Here is a 16,883-nt window from a genome sequence, read left to right on the forward strand (position 1 = left end):
ACTGCATATTTATGTGTTTATAATGGATACATGGGCAAGGATTGGCATAACTAACTGTCCCTGTTATTATTTAGCATTTGTATTATGGGAGAACCTGGAGACCCCACTCAGGATCAGGGTGCCTTTGCGCTAGAGACTGTATAGAGCAAAAGATGGCCCCTGCCCCAAAGCTAATCAGAAGCTGTAAGTGTGCTCAGTTGACATGGGGACAGCTAATTTTCTGCTGCTCAATATGTACACAGGGTAAGGAAGGCACAAGGAGCACCCTGTTGCATAGCTATGTATCGGTGGGATACAAGTACAGTCCTTGTGTTCCCCAGAGGGCAGGGACTCCTTGCTCTGGGACATGACACTCTCCAAATGAATGGGGAGGAGATGAGAGGAGGCAAGTCAATGGTCTTGAGCCCATGTGTAATGTCCAGCTGACTGGCCATGCAGGAGGGAGTGTGCTGCAGCCCCTACAGGGATATATAGTGGGCACATTCTGCCTGGGTGCAGAGTTGTTCCAGGCCACGCCCTGCCTTCTAGTGGCAGAGTAGTGCCCAGAGCTCCTGCTGGGGTGATAAGACTTCACACCACTTCCAATATGGAGCTCTGTCACAAAGGCACAATGAAGCCCATGGTAAGAACCTGCATTTTACTTGCTAAATACCATCCAACTGCATCACACTGTAAGTTGGAAATGGAAAAGATCTGTTAGCTCAGCCAGCCCATCTCCCTGCCAAATTGTTCCCCACAGCACATTTTCTAGTTCTTTGTCCATTCTAATTTTAAAAGCCCAAGCAATTGGGCTTCCACCACTTCCCTTTGGAGACTATGTCAAAGCCTAATGCATCTCACTGTCAGGAAGCTTCTCCTTCTATTCAGCCTAAATTCCCCTTTCTTAATTTCATCCCACTACTCCAAGATATGTTGCCATGTGCCACACTAAACAATTTCTCCTCTTAAAATATGTGCTGCCTTTAGCCATCACCAAGCGGTAGTAAACACATTTTGTTGTTTTAATATTTCATCATGTCAGTATTTCATGGCTATTGGTAATTTTCGTTGCTAAGATCTGCAGACTCTCCAGTTTGTTTATTTTACTGTAATAACGTAGTTCCTGGAATCAACAGAGAATGCAATGTCCGCACATGCGTCAGGCAGCACTAATCTGCAATCTGTTGCCTATACTCCAGCAGCTCTCACAAATGCTCTGTCTGCTCTCAGAGTCTATTGGCTGTCGTTATCTCTTGCCTTGTGAGGAGCTGTGTGATTTGTTTCCTTGAATCTACAGCGGGGTGCTGTCACTTAGTATGTGCACTCGTGGTGTGGATAGTGATATTACCAAAGACACTGGGGCTATGGATCTGTCCTCAGGACAACTCTACAACACCTGCTCTATTAACTTGCGGGCCATGGAGTCGGGCAACAGTAGCTGAGAGGCAATACCCAGCAGTCAACAGAGAAACACAGAGATGGCATTTTCATAAACATTTTCCATTTTTGTTCAGATTTGACTTGTTTGAGTATTTCTTTATGGTCCACTGGATGGCTCTCTTATCACTTGGACACTTTGTCCACTACATTCTTGCACTCAATTGTGGTTCTGTCTGTTGCTCAATTTAAGGTCTAGGAAACCAACACAGGTTGGTTGTTGTTGGCAAGCTTTTATTTTCTGTGCTTAAGAGGCTGAGAGAATAACCATTTTAATTAGCCCAGAGCAACAGAAGAGGTTAAGCCACCAGTGCTGAAAACATAGGGGGCTGGTTGTATGGATTTGGGGGACCTTTCACTCTCTCTTGCTGATTATAATCCCTGTTCTGGATGCTCAGGTGGTCTTCTGGGAAATGCAGTATGTTGTGGTGCAACTTGAGATGTCTGATTGCCAGGTAGGCTCCTGTGAATCAACACAGCTGACGTACATTTTTTCTGCAGTGAGGCGTGTATAGGTCTAATGATATGCAAGTTCCCCCCCCCACCCCCCAAAAAATTTGCCAGCAAGCCTGCAGACTTCTTTTTAGAAAATTAAAATGTGAATGTATTTCATTTATAACATAACATCTATTGTGCAAACAAATGACCACAACTTACAGTAAAGGTTATTTACATCGTTGTTTATATAGTAGAAGTGTTAACCTGGGGGGATGGAGGGGCAACTTAGCGGATACTATGGCTAGCTGGTGAACTGGCCCATTCACACCCCTCCAGTCACAGGGAGGAAAGAAGGGGGGAAAGCAGCTGGGGCAAGGGAGTGAGTTGTTAGTGGATTATGTTAGTGGATTATCAGATGTTCTGATAAGACATAAAACCAGTGTCTCTATTCAGTTAATGATTTTTAGTGTCTAGCAAAGTTATGAATTTAAGCTCCCAGGCTCCTCTTTTGAAAGTGTTGTACAGATTTCCTTTGAGGATGAGGACTGATGGGTCAGATATTGAGTGATCACTTTGTGAAAAGTGTTCACCCATAGGTAATGCGGTGTTTTTGTCTTTTATCATTTTCCTGTGGGAGTTCATTCGAGAGCGTAGCGATTGTCTGGTTTCACCCATAGTTGCTATTGGGGCATTTAGTGCACTGGATGTGGTACACCACATGTTGTGATAGGCATGTGCAGGACCCACACATCTTGAAAGATATGTTGTGAGGGGTGTTGATCACTGTAGCATTAGAGATATGTCTGCAGGTTTTGCAGCTGTTGTTTTGGCAGGATCTGGTGCTGCTTTGAGTTGGTGTGTCCTGGTCTTTGGGAATCTTACATCTGATGATGAGCTCGGAGAGGTTGGGGGTTGTTGAGGGCCAAAAGAGGGGGTTCAGGAAAGATTTTTTTCTGGATGTAGTCCCCAACAAGTATGGGTTGTAGCTGTTTAATGATACCCCATATAGGTTCCAGTGGGGGGGTGATAGATGACAACTGGAGGTGTGTGGTGGGAGGGGGTTTTATTTCTGTATTGAAGTAGGTTCTCTCAGGGTATTTGGGTGGTCTGTTTCAGGGTGTGATCTACTTCTCTGATGGAGTGTCCTTGTTTGGTGAAGGAGGTTTTGAGTGTGTTATGGTATATATCCCAGACTTTCTCCTAAGAGCATATTCCATGGTATCTGAATGCTTGGGTGTAGATAACAGATTTCTTGGTGTGTTTGGGATGGTTACTGGATCTATGAATATAGGGGTGCTGATCATGGGTTTCTTGTATGTAGCTGTCTGTAGGGTTCCATTGCTGAAGCTGATTGTGGTGTCCAGAAAGTTGATGCTGGTGTGGATGTGTTCCAGAGACAGTTTAATGGATGGGTGGTGGTTGTTGAAGTTGTGGTGGAACTCTATGAGGGAGTTTAAGCTGTCTGTCCAGAGGATGAAAATATCATTGATGTATCTCAGGTATATCATTGGTTTCACAGTGCATTTGTCCAGAAATTCTTCTTCAAGATAGTCCATGAAGAGGTTGGCATATTGAAGAGCCATCCTAATAACAATGGCTGTTCCCATGTTTTGGATAAAGTTTTGTTGTTGAATATAAAATTATTAAGGGTGAGGATGACATGGATGAGTTTGGCTATGTGTTTGGGGTGGGTATCTGAGGATTGTCCATTGTCTTGTAAATATTTGAGGCAGACAGCTATATATTGGGACTCAAAAAAACCATCCTCAAACCACTCACCACACACTGGGCCAGCTTCTTCCAGGACACAACCAACTTCTTCCACAAACTCCGCAGCACTAACAACCTCTCTCAGAGCACCTTCCTTGTCACCATGGATGTCACCTCCGTATACACCAACATCCTGAGAAAGATGGCATAGCTGCCCTCCCCAGCAGCTCCCCCCCTTCCCTTCCTTTCCTCCCTATGACTGGAGGGTTGTTAATGGGCCACTTCACCATGAATGTCCCTTGAGATATGTTTTCACTACTTTGTATTACTTTCCACCTTGTATTTAGCTGTGACACTCTGAGTAAGTTTCCCAGACCTGAAGAACAGCTCTGTGTAAGCTTGAAAACTTCTCTCTCTCATCAAAAGAAGTTGGTCCAATGAAAGATATTACCTCACCCACACTGTCTTTCCAATACTCTGGGACCAACACAGCTACAACAACACTGCATAGTCTCTTGGACAGTGAAAGCAATCTAAATAACAAATACAGAAGAATGGACTGTTGCAGATGGCAGATACCATTGACAAAACCTTTCCATTAGCTTAATTTTAACTGCACTTTTCATTGCATTCCTACAAAATGGCTGTGCCTACAATGGGAGCAGAACTATATTCACTACAGTCATGCACAGAAGTCTTCCAGCTCAGAGGTTGTGATCTCGGTGAAGATGCCTGAGCAGAAAAGTGTGGTTTTTGTTTTGATTTGCTTTTAATAACTACAGTAGCAGAAATAATCCTTCCAGCAAATGCATAGCATTATTTCTTTACATAGTGGAAAACCAGGCCGCTTTGCTGCCTTCTTTCTTCAAAATATACAGAAGGAATCTCTTATACAGCTTTTACAGTTCAGCTTTTAGGGCTGCACCCTGAGGTGGGTCTAGGGGACAAGGTAACAAGAAGCAGGGCCAAGAAATAAGTGGAGGCTGGCAACCCATGGGAAACCCTTGAATCCCTGGCCAGACATGTGGATGGTTTCTTGTTCAATGCTCTTTGCAGGTTTCTCCTGGCAGCACTGGCAATATAAGTGCCTACTGGCTGAGCTACCACTGGATATACACTGTTCTTTGGGAATCCTCCCGTAGCAGGATGGTAGTGCTAATTTAAAAAATCATTAGCTCAGTCCTTTTTTTTTACACTGGTTAGCATTGCAATGAAGTGGGATAATGCTACTAGGAATGGGAGTTCCTTGGCTTCTTCCTTATACTCTGGTTATGGCCTCTATTCCCATGGACACATTGACTTCAGCAGTAGTTCAGGGTGCTCGGCATTTTATAGGAGCCCTAGTGTGGCCTGGGCCAGTATTTCCAAAATATAGACTTTGGGGTGAATCATTTTGATTCATCAGAAGACACCTTCTAGGGTCTTCACTAAAATCATTGGCTTAAGCACCAGCTAAGATATTTGCAGCTAGAAATATTCAGGTGGAAGAAACATCTACGAAAACATATTGCATGCTAAAATAAATATTTGTAATTAGTATATTGAACACAATTAAAAAACACAGAGACCATATGTAGGCCCTGATTCTGTAATCAGGTCTATACTAGTAGATCTTGTTGCAGGGCCTTAGTCTTCGTTGATTTCCTAGACAATAGTAAAGATGTATATCTATAAAATTCAAAAAAGGCTGCTGCTACCATTAATCAAAGTGATAGATTGTTTGACTGAGGATCTACTGTATTAAACTGTCATATTGTTGGAATCACATCATTTTAATTGCTATTGTAAGTAGCTGTCAACCACATAATGTCTAATGTCTTCGGTGCAATCTTTAACTGCGTTTGCTCTTCAAAGCCCCATCTTCAGGCCAGTGCTCCTTGTGCCGTACATTAGTGACCTCCTTAGTACCTACACAAAAGCTACAGTGTTCACTGGTCAGGCATCACGGTAATTCTACATAGGTGCAACAGATCATCCGATGTCACAGTGACATTGTAATATGACTTTGCCAAAAGTTTCAGAACTCACGGAAAGATGCTATTTAATTCTAAATCCAGTGACAGAATTGTTTCAGAAGTTTCAGAACTAACTGAAAGATGCTATTTAGTTCTAAATCTGGTGGCAGATTGTTCATTCTAGCGATATAAAGCAAATAACCAGATCCTGCTTTTAGTTACACTGGTATAAATCTGGAGCGAATAGATTTACTCCAGATTTATGACAGCATGACTGAGATGAGAATCTGGCTCATCAAGTTTGCAGCAGACAAAACATAATATTTTTCAAAGTAGGAGTTGTGAAGGGTGCTGGTGCTTAATTATGTAATTGTCATTTCTGACAGAAGCAGGACATGTCTGAAGGTATTACTGTGGTACAAACTGTTTTCTAAATTTAGTATTGAGGCATATTTTTTATACCACTGTGTAATTCAATAAATATATGCTGGCAATATTTTCATGATAGATTTTTCTAAATTAAGATTAGTTCTCTTCCTTGACTGAATCTCACCTCAGGATTATATATAACAAAGACACAGCAGCTGATATCTATCTTACAGTCTGCAGAGTTGCAAGACAAATTGTCACCTATGCTTTGTTACACTATTTAAACTTCTGATAAACTTCTTGCTTTATAACAACCCTTCAGGTGGGATCATACAGTAATAATCCACGTCCTTGGAAGACAGTTCTTAACAAATAATAGTGTAGAAAAAAATAAAAAGTGAAGTCCACATTTGATCCAGCCTTGCAAAATTCTACTTGCTCACTTGCCCCACATGTAATTTTTTTGACAGATGAGTAAAATATTGACTTTTTTTTCATTATCATTAATCACAGTATAGTAGGAGGTTAGTAGATTTTGTCAAACATGGTAAATTTTCATGGTAATGCTTGCAGGTTGTATTAATCTAACCTTCTGTTCTGAGATGATCAAAATGATCTATCAATCCAAACCCAATTTTTTCAATCTTCCCTCATAGGTCATATTTTCCAGACCTTTAATAATTTTCGTTGCTCTTCTTTGGACTTTCTCCAATTTGTCCACATCTTTCCTGAAATGTGGCACCCAGAACTGGACACAATATTCCAGCTGAAACCTAATCAGTGCATAGAAGAGCGGAAGACTTACTTCTTGTGTCTTTCTTACAACACTCCTCCTAATACATCCCAGAATGATGTTTGCTTTTTTTGCAACAGTGTTACACTATATTTAGCTTGTGATCCAGTATGACTGCCGGATCCTTTTCCACAGTACTCCTTCCTAGGCAGTCATTTCCCATTTTGTAGGTGTGCAACTGATTGTTCCTTTCTAAGTGGAGTACTTTGCATTTATTCTTATTGAATTTCATCCTATTTACTTCTGACCATTTCTCCAGTTGGTCCAGATCATTTTGCATTTTAATCCTATCCTCCAAAGCACTTGCAACTCCTTCCAGCTTGGTATCATCTGCAAATTTTATAAGTGTACTCTCAATGCCATTATCTAAATCTTTGATGAAAATATTGAACAGAACTGGACCAAGAACTGATCCCTGGGGGACCCCACTTGAGATGCTCTTCCAGCTTGACTGTGAATCACTGATAACTACTCTCTGGGAACAGTTTCCAGACAGTTATGCACCCACCTTATAGTAGCGCCACCTAGATTGTATCTCCCTAGTTTGTTTTGAGAAGGTCATGCGAGACAGTATCAAAAAGCCTTACTAAAGTCAAGATATACCACATCTACACTTCCTTCCTATCCACAAGGCTTGTTACCCTGTCAAAGAAAGCTATTAGGTTAGTTTGACATGATTTGTTCTCGACAAATCCATGCTGACTTTTACTTATCACCTTATTATCTTTTAGGTGTTTGCAAATTGATTGTTTAATTATTTGCTCCATTATCTTTCTGGGTACTGAAGTTAAGCTGACTGGTCTGTAATTCCCTGGGTTGTCCTTATTTCCCTTTTCATAGATTTGGCACTATATTTGCCCCTTTCCAGTCCTCTGGAATCTCTCCCTTCTTCCATGACTTTTCAAAGATAATCGCTAATGGCTCAGATATCCTCAGTCAGCTCCTTGAGTATTTTAGGATGCATTTCTTCAGACCCTGGGGACTTGACAACATCTAACATGTCTAAGTAATTTTTAACTTGTTCTTTCCGTATTTTAGCCTCTGATCCTATCTCATTTTCACTGGTATTCATTATGTTAGCTGTCCAATCACTACTAACCTTTTTGGTGAAAACTGAAACAAAAAAGTCATTTAATACTTCGGCCATTTCCACATTTTCTGTTATTGTCTTTCTTCCCTCATTGAGTAATGGGCCTACTCTGTCCTTGGTCTTTCTCTTGCTTCTAATGCAGTTGTAGAATGTTTTCTTGTTACTTTTTTATGTCTTTAGCTAGTCTAATCTTGTTTTGTGCCTTGGTCTTTCTAATTTTGTCCCCACACATTTGTGTTATTTGTTTATATTCATCCTTTGTAATTTGACCTAGTTTCTACTTTTTGTAGGACTCTTTTTTGAGTTTCAGATAATTAAAGATCTCCTGGTTAACCCAGGATTGTCTCTTGCCATACTTCCTATCTTTCCTACACAGTGGCCTAGTTTGCGCTTGTGCTCTTAATAATGTCTCTTTGAAAAACTGCCAACTCTCTTAAATTGTTTTTCCTCTTAAACTTGCTTCCCATGGGATCTTACCTACCAGCTCCCTGAGTTTGCTAAAGTCTGCCTTCTTGAAATCCATTATCTTTATTGTACCATTTTCCTCCTACCATTCCTTAGAATCATGAAATCCACCATTTCATGATCACTTTCACCCAAGCTGCCTTCCACTTTCAAATTCTCAACCAGTTCCTCCCTATTTGTCAAAATCAAATCTAGAAAAGCCTCCCCCAGTAGCTTTTGTCACCTTCTGTGTAGGATTCATACAGGGTTCATGCACTTGGCAACATTCAGGGCACACCTGGAGTGTTGTGTAGGAGCAGTGCACACATGGCTCCTCTCAAGGGCATGAACCTTGGAACTCGCCCAGATGACATGAACCGTGGGAAGCCTCCCAGGACTGGGCTCAAGGCCCGAGAGCAAGGAATGCGGTAGATAGAAATTGGTAAATAAGAATATTAAACAAAGCCAGTGTATTCCTTTTATCTGTTGGAGTATGTAATGCGCAGGAGGAGGGAGAGAAATAAAAGAGAGGGTGGAAAGCTGACAGGCAGAGCAGCCTGTCGGCAGACCAGCCTGCTTGCTTGCTTAAAGCCTTGTTCTGTCTTGTATTTGAACCGCAACACTTCTGAACTAAAACATTGTCTCCAATACATTCCAAGAACTTGTTGGATAATCTGTGCCCTGCTGTGTTATTTTCCTAACAGATGTCTGGGTAGTAGAAGTCCCCCATCACCACCAAGTTCTGTGCTTTGGGTGATTTTGTTAGTTGTTTAAAAAAAGCCTCATCCACTCTTTTTCCTGGTTAGGTGGTCTGTAGGAAACCCCCTTCCATGACATCTCCTTGGTTTTTTTAAACCTTTTATCCTTATCCAGAGACTTTCAACAAGCATGTCTCCTATTTCCATCTTAACCTCCATCCAAGTATATACATTTTTAATATATAGGGCAACACCTCCTCCCTTTTTTCCCTGCCTGCCCTTCCCGAGCAAGCTGTACCCTTCTATTCCAATATTCTAGTCATGCATATTATCCCACCAAATCTCTGTGATGCCAACTATGTCATAGTGGTGTTTATTAACTAGGAATTCAAATTCATCCTGCTTATTCCCCATACTTCTCACATTAGTATACAGACATCAAAGATACTGATTTGATTTCCTCCCTATGTTCTCTCTTCCCTCCCTTATACCTGCTATAACAGACCATGCTCCCCCCTGATTCTGACTCTTCTTCCAGGTCTCCGTTGTAGTGGGCTTTTGTCACCTGCCCCCATCAACCCTAGTTTAAAGCCCTCCTCACTAGGTTAGACAGTTTGTGTTCAAATATGCTCTTCTCCTTCCTTGAAGTCCTGCTATGTTGGTATGATTCTCCTGCAGCCAGGCACAGTGGATTTAGGAAGCTTTGAATCAAAGTAATTCTAAGCAGCCTTAATGCCAGAGAGAAGCTGTATGAGTTTGACTTTCAACTGGTATATTTTCTATAATTTTATGTGGCCAAGTGGATCTATCTACCTTAGGGTAGATGTTGCCCATCACTAGAACTATCTAAGCATAAAATCAATAGCAAGAGCAAAGTCCACAGTGGACTTGATGCAGTCTCTGGCACTTCTCCCTTTTCCAGGTCAAAACAATGAGCAGCCTGTTAAGCTGTGTTTTGTGTTGTGCATATTAATTTATATGGGCTTCCAGAGCATAAGGCTGGTACCCACAGAGGTACTTATAAATCTAAATAAATAATTGCATAACATGAATTATGAATTAAATTCTGTCACAGATGTTTAAGCAAAAACATGTGTTAATATAACCAGCAAAATGTAAAAAAACAAAACAAAAGAAAAAAACATTAATTATATTCAGAAACAAAGCCCCTATTACATTATAGATTAAGGCTTAGATTTTCAAAGCTGCCTGGGGGATCTGAATATCTCATGCTAAAAGCTGATGCATTGTACATGCTAAAATGACATAGACCGAACACCAAGAGATCTATGTTGTTGGTATGCTTCAAGTTACATAACTGAATGAAACATATATTACCACAATAAATCTAACATAACTCCAGGGAAATTGACTTCCATTAAATTGTGTCTTTGGTATGTAAAAAATACCAAGATTAAAAAAAAAAAAGTATTGCATGCCAAACTCTGGGAATACACACAAGTCATTCAGCCCTGAAGTAAACCTGCTGATTTTGGAGTAGATACATGTATCGATAAGTATTACTTTGAAGGTACTTTTTACTTAGATTTTAAAAATACATTAAATATCAGACTAAACAGAAATGATAAGTAATTCAGTCACATAGTTAATCTGGTTATGTAAATTAATGGTAATAACATGCACAAATTAATTATGTTGCAATTACATTGTGTAACTACTATGTAATTAATGTATCTGTATTGGGAAATTATCCAAAAATTTTATCAGAAGAAGGAGCCAAAAATATATAACCAAGAAATGCAAAACCAAGATATGAAAATTTTGTTCTAAAAATTGGCAATATCCTAATTGTGTCTTTTTTAAAACCTAAAGTATACTTCAGCCACACAGTACGCATGACATGGCTTTATTGCAACATTTTCTATAAGTAGTTTCCATTGTGGGACATTCTCACACATACTGCGATCTGACAAGTTAGGTTACAGAAAACGGGGACAGTAGAATCAAGATTTACATAGACCTCAAAGACTGAAATAACTTATGAAGCACACAGTATTAGCCAGATCTTTCAAGGGGATAAATCAGTATAGTTCCATTGACTTCAATGGAGCTATGTCAATTTATACAAGCAGAGGATCTGGCCCATGAATTCCAAATTCTCCAGAGAATATCAGAAATCCCCAGGATATTTCTGAGTGCAAGACTGTGTCATTTAAATCTGATTTAATTTGCTGGTTTTTAAATTCATGGCCAAACAGTGACTTATTGGCTATCCTTCTGAGGAAAAGGCTTAGATAAATACATTATTTCCTCAATGTTTTACTTTAGGTCAAAGTCTGCTGGGAAATATGGTACTGTAGCATGGGAGGAATTTTAGCATTTGATAAACATCTTCATTCTGTGCCAAAACACACCTCTTCCAGAGGGTGTTGACATGATGCAGATTTTAGAATAAGTGGGGAGATTGCTGTCAGATCCACCGTGACTCAATTTACCACAGCAAACAAGGATATTCAGTGCAAATGATTAATGAACAAGTCAGCAGATGTATCAGATTTGAAAATTCTGTTCTTTACTCGTTGATTAACTGGACATTATTTTAATGTTTACAGCTGCCATGGAAAATGACCAGAAACTATATTCTCAGAAAGCACATCCATCATTTTCAGGCATTCTTCCAATCTGTTAACATTAACTGCTACTAATAAGTGTCTCTGTCCAGGAAAACCAATCATTAAGATGGTTCATGTGGAATGACTTCCAAATAACGTGAGAAGTAAACTTCGCTTGGGCTACATTTCTTCTAATGAGTCTGCCGTCTTCTTTCATTCTGTCAGCAACTTTAACAAAGTCAGATGTGTTAAAAATAAAGTCACAGGGCCAGCTCTTCAGCTGTTCTCAGTTGGCATTGATCCACTGAGGTCACTGGAGCTCTGCCGACGAACACCTGCCAAGGATCTGGCCCGCAATACTTTGTAAATCACCTGTTTTAGAGATTATGCAATGTGGAATCTCAGTGTATTTTCTTTTATCTAGAGGGGAGTTACAAACATTAAAAGTTGTGTTCACTGTATGGTGTCATGCGGAGCAAAATCAGGCATTTGGCTTTTTTCTTCTGTGTACTTCCAGAAAACAATACTGAGTCTACTATTTACAATACATAATTAACAACACAAACAAATGCATAAGACTTAAGGAATTAAAGTCTGCTTCATCTCGTGCAACTTCAAGGCCCTAAATAAAGCTAATCACTGAGTATGGTAACATGATGGGTCACTGCCAGAAATCTGAATACAACTGGCCCACCATCTGAGCCAAGCTTGCATATGGCAATGGCTGCCTCTGTTTTCCCCTGCTGCGTCTCAGGACCATTGTGGACTGAAGAAGTGGCCAGCTTGCCTCTGACTGGCATTCATTATGGAAAAGGACTAAGATGGTCTTTCCATTGGCTGGTCTAACTTTATGGAAGTCTTAAGGCACCATGCCTTTTGCTCCTGGCCCTGGGTTCCACTGCTTGTCCGATACTTTCTTTGGTCACCCCTGGAGCCCCTCACACAATTTGATAGGTGCTGCCAGCACTTTCATGGGCTACTAATCCTCAGTGTTTCTTGGTCTGCAAGAGTGCTGCTCAGAGACACTTGTGGGATGTAGCTGTTGGTACTAACAGTGGCCCTGACTCCTGGGAGGCAACTCAGCACTCCAAGTTCCTTAGGAGAGTCTTCAGCGGCCGTTCGGTCCACAGGGCTTTGTGCTTATTGCTTATTGCAAAGCTTCAGCTCACTTGTCTGCCTTCATCAAGGTACATGGAGAGTAGGGATGGAGGGGCAGAATACCATGCCAGAGCATCTGCAGCTGCTCCAGAGTCTCTATGACCTCCTTCCTCCACCTTAGGCAAGCAGTGCCTTCATTCAATAGCACAGATATAGGTGTGAGGTTTTTTGCAGGAGTGGTGGGTGTTAGGCAAGCAGTGCCTTCATTCAATAGCACAGATATAGGTGTGAGGTTTTTTGCAGGAGTGGTGGGTGAAATTCTGTGGCCTGCGTTGTGCAGGAGGTCAGACTAGATGATCATAATGGTCCCTTCTGACCTAAATATCTATGAATCTATGAACATGCCTAGGGAGTTCACCAGGCAGGCAGAAGTGTGGGTAGCACAGAAATGTGATGTACTGCTTCTTTTGACAGTGGAGTCTGTCCTTGCCAGGATGTGGCAAAGGCTTTGTGACAGTAAATCACAGATTTACCTTTCTAATTGTTCTACTATATTTTATTCTACAGGGTGTTCCCTTGGAGTGTTTGGACTGCTGACCATAGAATTTTTTTCTGAGCTTAGAAATTCCTGGCCACCAAGATGCTGGGCTCGTAGCTGCAATACCATGAAGGCATAATCTGGATCACCTAGGAAAGGACCAGGATTATGTGTTATGACCCTCATCATGCAGCACAAGCAGTTTCCACCATCATCAAGAACCAGCTTCAAGCCATTGGTTAAAGTAAAGTAGGACTGGATAGCACTATAGAACTTCCAGAATCCATGTTGTTCTGATTTGTACTTTTCCCATTTGGGTCCAGAGATCATACACTGGGAGATTAGAAACCATACTTGACCTTGCAGTGAACAAGGCATAAATTAGAGAGAGAGAGAGAGTTACTATGAGAGTGCCATGCTGTTTTGATGGGCTACTCTTAAATTGGTGTACATAACTGAGCTGCTTGGTGGCCTCCTGGACACCCCAGTCGAGTGCATTGGGGTGGAATTTTGAGGGTAACTTAATTCTTGAAGGGAGGGGAATAAGGTCCATGCTTCTTACCAAATTCCATAGTTTCAGGAACAACCTGCACTTGGGCAGCCGTGATATAAAGCAATAATGCAACAATGACCCCAAGAGCAGTGCACAGTTAATAGCATCCTTTTGATGAGAGATACTACTACGTTGGTTGGTTGTGGTAATGATGATAATGAACATAACCGCGCATGGGTTTCACAAACCTACTTAGGTGCCCCACTCCCATTAATATCAATGGGAGTGAGGTGCTTCAATACCTTTGTGAATCCCAACCTACAGCTCTTATTTATTAGGTGGAATTGAGCACCAAGTAGAGTCCAAAGGCAAAAGTGCCAATTATTGTAGGTTAGAGGACGAGCACAAACCTATAGAATAGAAACCCCCTCACGCTGTTACTATGTGTTATATGGGAGGGGCTTCTTCTTTCTGTAAATTACTGTTAAAAATAAGAATGAACATGAGCAAAGAAAGTCAAGATTACTGCCAGGTTGTACCATTTGTTTGGAACCAGAACTCCTCCTTGATTTCCGTGCCGAGTCCTGCTTACAAACGACTGGCACAATAAGGCCCGTACAGTACTACATAAATTGTACAGCAACTTACACAGCCAGTGAAATACATGCAAACATTAATTAAGTTAACCTGGCTCATTCATATTCATGCATGAGAAAGCCATTTTCCCTGGAACTTTTCATACTTGTCCTTTGATTTATGTGCACAGCGCCACATTGACAATTCTATACTTTTCTTAGACGAAAAGTCAAGAGAGGAAAGAGGCAAATGAGTTTACCTGTCTCTGACCATGTACAAACTACTCTGGGCCAAATGGAACTGATGCACTAACTATAAGAGTATATATCAGAATTCACTAAATGCAGAGAATGACCTCCCGATACATCAAAGAATATTCACATTAATGCTTCATGAGTGTAATTAACGTTTTTAAGCATTGCAAGCCTTTTGCACTCTTGTGCTCTGCAGCTTACTAATCAGCATGTTTGATATTTACTGCTATTGCTTTTCTGTGTACATTGGGTTCGTGGTAACAGATTCATGAATGAAAAAACAACAACATTTGAATGCTACATCTCCTGGCCCAAAGAACACTGAAGTAAATGGAAAGACTCCCACTGGCTTCACTGGGCTTTGGATCAGATCCAGTAGCATGAATGAAGAACTGTCCATCATTTTGGTCTCATGCCAGCACTTTTACCTTCCACCTATAAAATGGAAATAATGATATGGACTTCCTTTGTAAAGTGCTTTGAGATCTCCAGATAAAAAGTGCAAAATAAGAGTTAGATATTATTATATAAATATAATCCCTTAGACATTTTAAGCAATAAAATAGCATTCAAAGAGAAAAGGAGTACTTGTGGCACCTTAGAGACTAACCAATTTATTTGAGCATGAGCTTTCCGTGAGCTACAGCTCACTTCATCGAGCTGTAGCTCACGAAAGCTCATGCTCAAATAAATTGGTTAGTCTCTAAGGTGCCACAAGTACTCCTTTTCTTTTTGCGAATACAGACTAACACGGCTGTTACTCTGAAACCATTCAAAGAGAAATACTGTATTTCACTATCTTTTCTACAGCATGACTGAAAAACAAATGTTTTGTTTAAAAATCAGGCCCCAGATTCGGTTCTGAGTGCACTGTTCTATACTAAAAGTAAGACTAATGAGAGCAATTACATGTTCAGAGTCCTGCTCGCTCACAAACGCCTTCCATTGTGAGAGTGTTTATGCAACTGTGTGTGTGGCACAAAGGTTTTTACTACCTTACTACCTTCTCTTACAGCAGCCTGTATAAAAACACTTTCTTTTTGATTGTCTCTCTTTATATTGTCAAGCATGTTTGCATTCTAAAGGGTTTTACCTCATTAAAGCAATTACTGTTAGTTTGTTGCTTTTTTTTTTTTCTCTCAGCAAACAGCTCTTGCTAGCTCAGGATGTTCTGTATTGCCCAGGGTAGCAGTGGGAAGCACCATTCTGAGAAAGAATCAACACAGCTTTTCTGTAGCTGGAGCACCAAAAACAGCACTAAGCTTAAAAGAGAAGGAAAATGGAACTGAACTCTACCTGCTCTAATAGTCCCTGCCCTCCCTCTGCCTGACACAGGTTCAGGAACAGGAACAAAAATTTTCAGGTACAAGGCTTACCATGATAAGAAAGCAAATATATTAAAGACTGATTGATCTGACACAGGGCCAGATTTTAGCTCATCCAGAAGTGACTCTTCAGAGGTATAAGAGAAAGTAAGGCATTCCCACTGCTGCCTGGCCCTCCTGCATTGCACTCTAGGTGCTAGAAGGAGTGATGGGCCCATATGTAGTATGGCCCTTATTGTGCCAGACCCTTAATCAGTTGGGTGGGGAGAGGATGGAACCTTGAGTCTTCCCCCACAATGCACCAGCCTGTGCTGCTGAGCCAGCGCAAGGTGGGGAATATGTCACACCTGGTAAGGTGCGTTAGCAAATTGCTTCCTGCTGGAGCAAGCAGGGGAGGGAATCAGAGAGGGTCATAGATCCTCCCTTGGGTAGCACGGTTACATGTCCCTTATGCCGGGCTGAGCTTGAAGGCGAAGTCTACCTCACAGTAACTTTTATTTATGATGAAATAGAACAGGGGTTCTCAAACTTCATCGCACCGTGGCCCCCTTTTGACAACAAAAATTACTACAGGCCCCAGGAGTGAGGCCTGAAGCCTGAGCCCACCCAAACCCGGCTGCCCTGGGGGTAGGGGAGGGCAAAGCCAAAGCCCCATCTCCCCAGGCAAGGGTCCTGTAACCAGAGCCCTGCTGCGGAAGGCTGAAGCCTTTGGGCTTGGGCTTTGGCTTTGGCCCTGGGTCTCAGCAAGTCTAAGCCAGCCCTAGCGACCCCATTAAAATGGGGTTGTGACCCACTTTGGGGTCCTGACCCACAGTTTGAGAACTGCTGAAATAGAATCATTGTCAGGGCCAGACCTAATTATCTGTGATATTTTACTTAGCAGCCAACATGGCAGTATCTGATGACAAATGTCCCAAGAGAATGAAAATTCCTAGAGAGAAGACCTGAAATGTGTGTCTCTGAAGATCTAACCTTAATTGTGATAAGGAGCAAGTTGGTGCAGGAAAATAATAATTCATTATAGATTTAACAGCCTGGAAAGCACACAACACTCAATAAGGGGACCCTTTACTTTGCAGAGTACATATAAGCAACTAACCTGAGTCTCTCAGT

This window comes from Lepidochelys kempii, chromosome 2 (assembly GCF_965140285.1).
Source record: "Lepidochelys kempii isolate rLepKem1 chromosome 2, rLepKem1.hap1, whole genome shotgun sequence".
Classification (NCBI taxonomy): domain Eukaryota; kingdom Metazoa; phylum Chordata; order Testudines; family Cheloniidae; genus Lepidochelys; species Lepidochelys kempii.